This window comes from Ascaphus truei, chromosome 5, assembly GCF_040206685.1.
Source record: "Ascaphus truei isolate aAscTru1 chromosome 5, aAscTru1.hap1, whole genome shotgun sequence".
Lineage (NCBI taxonomy): Eukaryota > Metazoa > Chordata > Amphibia > Anura > Ascaphidae > Ascaphus > Ascaphus truei.
In genome coordinates, this window is record NC_134487.1 from 55,939,059 (window position 1) to 55,944,550 (window position 5,492).

A 5,492-nucleotide genomic window follows, 5' to 3' on the forward strand; every position below is an offset into this window, starting at 1 on the left:
TTGTCTGTTCTGGTATAATGCAATCGCCTGTACTGTATTGCAGGAATTCAGTACACAATTCTCCCTATGGGGTAAATGCTTTATACTTCAAAGTGGCCGTTCCGGCAGTTTTCAGCCAAAAATCCATATTGACGTCAGTATTGAGTTATTCCCTTATATTGATTATTCTCAGAAACAGTACTGTACAGTACAACCTAAATAATGACATACAATTATAAATGGTTGTTGTAAGGTGTCCTTAACTGGGAATTTTGTAGATTGGAGCAACTGAGTAAGATGTCCGTGTAATATTTAACCGATGTCTGCCTAAAAAAGTGACCTCTGAGATAAGGAAAAGTTCTTAGATGAAAAATAGTTCAGATGAATTTTCATGTTCTGTAAAAATGCACCACAAATAGCAAACGATTCCGTTTTGTGCACATGTATTTGTATTATGTATCCTGTATATATAGAAACTACAGATGGGAGAAATGAAGCTAATGGAAGCTTATAAATATTACATATCCCAACACTATGGGAAATCATTACAAGGGAACTATGTATTATTAACCCTGTTGATTGAAACTACAGCAAGTCCCATTTGAATTTGCTGTTTGAACAAAACTGTGGTCAATAACCAATCTATATCCCACTGTAATATGATTTGGCCATTGATCTCTATCTTTTAACTAGAGGCCTAACTAATATTTTGAGGCCTTTGCCTGCCTTCAAAGGCCTGCCTTTGCTATTCAAAACAGCAGCATTGATATATTTGATATACAGTACATTGCATTTACCATCAAAGGCCTTTGTCTTTGGTCTCTATAAGCACCTGTTTTGACTATCCTTACCCAACATCTTGCACTAAAATATTCATCACTATGTATTATTTATACACAGACTTTGCAAGTAGGATAAGTCAACTCGGCAGATACTGTTCAATGTAGCCTAATATGAGGGAAACATTGTGACAGGGTGATTTATCAGTGTGGCGATCTGCTACAATGGCAGCAATTTCTGCTGGGACTAATCACTGACTTTCTATCAAAACAAAACAGGACCAATAGATCTTTGAGTTTAAGCCCAACAGTTACGGATTACAATACTTTGGATCATACATTATGTTTTCAAGTGGCAAGTTTTTCCCTTTGGACCTCCAATCTTATATTGCTCACATAATATCATACATATTGTGCAAAATACTGTATAAGGTTCAATTTATAGACCAAGTACACCCCCCTCAGATTTTTAAGTTTTTTTTTTACCCCTATTGTTACTTATTTTAGATTAGTTGAATGAAAGTAATACCTTTTATTACAATCACAATTTCCAATTATTTGGGGACAGCCCAAGTGTACAGCAATAAGACCCTTATTTTTCCTTTTATTTTCTGGTTTAGAATTTCGAGTCCTGCTAGCACCCCCTTTGTAATACCCTCTCAGTTGAGCAGGTCAATCCACTTTTTGTTTATGCCGCGTTACAGTTTAACACACCCATCATTTTATACAACAGATAACATTGAATTACATTATATAGTAAATTAGTCATTCAAAAAGTGTTTTATTCCAGGTCAACCGTACAGCTTTACTGAACAGTGAAATATATTTCAAAGCATTCCTTAATGTTTGCCGTAAACATTTCTTGATTGTATGATGGTCTTAAAGTGCAACGGATCTGACATAACAGTATAGCTGTGGTAAGGTGGAGTATGTACAAATTAACACTACAAGCAATTATTAACATCTGCAGAGATACAAAAATAGAATCCTTCTCAATGACCACCTCACATGCCTCCCTTTCTATTTTACTTCTCCCATGCATACAGTGTGACAGTCTCCTTAAAAAAATAATAATAAAGAGGACCATCTATAAAATACCCATTATGAAAACCACACAAAACTGCAAAGTTGGGTGCTAGTGCCGCTACAGCCTGCTTTTACTGTATCATTCATATGTTCATGTATTAATATTTTTTTTTTTTACGGATTTCAATTTGACTAAATTATATTCATAAGGCATGAGATGTCCTCCCCCCCTCCCCCCCGCCCCCTATTATCTGTATAATTAAGAATTGGGCTGCTGCTATGTATTGTGAGATACATGTATATATGTGAAATATTTCAGCTGGTTATTACCATTATGACCAGAGATACCACACACACATATATGTGCAGCAAATGTATCTGCAAACATCAGTCACAGCTGCAAATGTGCCAAGTAAGCTTAAAACTGTGCACACAGTATACAGTACATAGATATATATAGTCAATATATTTCCACGCTTGGAAGATTTTCATCTGCAAAGCTATGCATTTAAAATTTGTCAACACTTATTATTGCATTTGTTTGCTGTTCATGATTTATTGAATGCTGTGCTGACAATTTCACCAGAGACATTCAACAGCAAATTGATTTATATCCTGTGTACAGCATGCACTGGATTCAAATATGGACACATACAGATATGCCAGTACTCACTGCTTTTCTGTAAGTCCCACTGATTTGGAGTCAGTCGTACTTATATTTTAGCATAGGCATCCTTATAGATGTCAATGGTGTCTCACTGATAAAAATTAGTCTATATAAAAATGCTATTTTTTTTTTTTTTTTTACCCTGAACCCCTAATCTCACTGATTTTTGGTCCTTGGGGGTTGACATCTCTGCATGAATGTGCATTAATAGCATTGTTACTATAATGCAATTATGTTAATTGGATTGTTAATGCACATTCTATAATGCTATATTATAAGGGTTGAGTTTCATCATTTCACCTAAATGATTGTGTGTCTGTGTAGGACACATGTGCATAGGTATAACCAGGGAGACATATGTGAGGGAAAATAGCATTGGCTTTTATTTAGCCCACGGCTTTAAACATTACAGTTTCATGTCAGCATGCAAAACAAAAACAGGCCTATCCCTTTGTAAGGGCCTAACTCACACTTCCCAGTCCCTCTTACCAACCTCTGACCCCAAAGTCAAGAGGTGCCTGTAATCAAGAGCTCTTTACATCAGTCTCCAGGTCTGGGTTGGTGTCCATGGGGGGGGGGGGGCACCCTCTGGTGGGTTCCAGGGTCCGCTGCACCCTGGAATAAAGGTCTGGTTCCCTGGGATCTCTCTCTGGCAGCACAGGCCTTCTGTGCTAGAGAGATCTGTTCCCCCTGATCTCTCTGGCAGCCCAGTGCTTCTTGCTAGAGAACCATGTGCAGTTTGTGCAGCACACCTTTAAACATGCTTGATGAGCAAGGTGGAGACTGGTTAATTGACTGTAGCTACAATTAACCAGCTCCCTGCAGGACTTATCAGCTACAGACAGGCTTTAGGTGTGCAGTCTGATATATACTCTGTATGCTGCTACCTATTGACACATGATTGTGGGTTCAGATCATGTTCTCTCATACAACAAAGCAATACAAACATGCTTTTCAGTTAACTTGAATCTCTTTTGGATATGGAATAGGGATTTGTTTTCTAGTCATTGAGGGCCCTTCTCCTAATGTCTATATTTATTAATAGTGCCCTAAACACTAAATATATTCATATTTCCCATGTGTGCTGCTTAAAGAATAAGGGATTAATATATGAATAGCAATGATTTTTTAAATAATTAAATTTGTGATTTTAATCTGTGCTTCTTTCAGGGGAAGGCCTTAAAGTACATACCAATGATAAAAAAAAAAAAAAAGCATTGAAAAGCATTGCCTTCATCTGGAAAAAAATGAAAGACTTTCTGTGGACCTTGTAATAGTAATGTGGTTGAGTGGCCTTTGCAGAGCTGAGATTTATGGCCACTGGAAAAAAAGTTATTATTTTATTTTAATACATGTATGTCAAAGAGTGAGTCTGTATTAAAGTCTATGAAGCCACTTGTTGAACATTTCTCTACCTGAAAATAATTCCTTTTAAGTTTTAGAAATCACCTGCATTTGCATGCTAAATCTCACTGAAATAAGCTTGAAAATGTTGGCCAGATTTTAAGTGACCCGACTGGGACTATCGCGGGGCCTTTGACCTTCTCCTTCGGCCTCTCCTCTTCAGCATCCTGTCATCATGGCCCGCAATGTATAATGGCGTCACGTTGCCATGAAACGTGACATTGCGTGACATTGTGGCGCCATGCGGTATCATATTGTCATGGCAACGCATTGCCATAGGGTGTCCCATTGAGATAGCAACGTGACGCCGCATGGTGTCGTGATGTCACGTGACTTTCCATTGTCATGGCAACACCATTTGACGTCGCGGCGCCATGAATGTAAGAGAGTTACAGAGGCCCCCTGTTCTCCCCCAACAAACAATTTAATTATTGTGGGGAAGCGCGTGGGGCCTCTGTAACCACTGGGCTTGGTGCACAAGCACCACCATCAAGCCGGCCCTGCCAGTGAAGGCAGTCCAAAACAATTGTATCGGAACTCAAAAAGTAAATGTAAATAGTATGATGAAAAGACTTGCAGTTTGGCACTGTCAGTCCCTCCTGTCCTGGCTCTGTCCTCCTCCCTGTTCCCTTATGTGTTGCCTCATGTGGAGTCATGTCTCTTGGTGTCTTGTCAATCATGATGTCCAGTGGGTGGTACGATGGTATCTTCCTGTAGATATATTTTTTACAGGTTAATTCGATAGATTTTGAGTTAAATTCCCTTTTACTCTTTTTTTTTTTTTTTTTACAACATACTGCAGGCCGCATATTGTTTTTGGTATCTTGTTGTTATTGAGGTATTACTATACCTTCTGTGGATTTTTGATCAGTACCTGGCAACGTGTGCATCGACAAAGGGCACGAACCAGACTATGTTGACGCCCGCAGAACAGCGATAACAGAATGTGGACACACATCCCTCTCTGAACCATGTTTTGGCCATCTCCAAGTAACAGGAGGGCCAAGTGAGGAGAAGAGACAAGGTCATACCCCTGAGATCAACAAAAACATCTTCACATCAGGGGGATGTGACAATGACCTAGGATGCTTAGTACTCCAGACAACTAAGGATGACAAGGCGACTCCACCAAAGGTAGAAAGTAACCTCCTGAAGGTGACCGACAAAAGGATCGTCCAAAGGAAAGGAAACAATCGGACGGTCCTCCTGCGAGCAATGGCACAGCTAAGACGTACAGCCATTCCTCTCCGCAGAATACCAAGTGGCAAAGCAGCCAACCGCCACAGCTGGCATAGCCACTAAAGATCGCGCCCTGCAGGTGAAACTACAGGGGTAAAAAGACTGTCCTCTCACACGTCTAAAAAGAGACAGCCGCAGAGACATTTCACAAAAGGATTTACACGGACAAAAGAGACTGTTCTTCGTCATGTCCAGGGAGAAAACAACCTCCTGAGGGCAGTTAACAAAGAGACACAAAGGCGTATCACCAAAATACGTGGAGACGTTCTCGTGCAAGAGGAACGCATCGATGACTTAGGGTGCACAGCGTTCCAGACAACAAGAGACGACCACGCAAGCGACCTTAGGAACTTGGATCCGGGGACCGACACGCCTCCCATACAGCGGAGTCTGGGGAT

General features: G+C 40.0%; 1 long non-coding RNA gene across 1 annotated transcript in view; it reads left to right on the forward strand.

Moving 5' to 3' along the window:
• The window catches only part of LOC142495002 (uncharacterized), a 37,751-nt gene extending 33,694 nt beyond the window's left edge, over positions 1–4,057 (forward strand). Inside the window, exons 2-3 of the long non-coding RNA XR_012801643.1 lie at positions 1,549–1,675; positions 3,622–4,057. This is a non-coding gene — a long non-coding RNA (uncharacterized LOC142495002). The remainder of the gene's footprint in view (positions 1–1,548; positions 1,676–3,621) is intronic.
• The last annotated feature ends 1,435 nt before the right edge of the window (positions 4,058–5,492 follow it).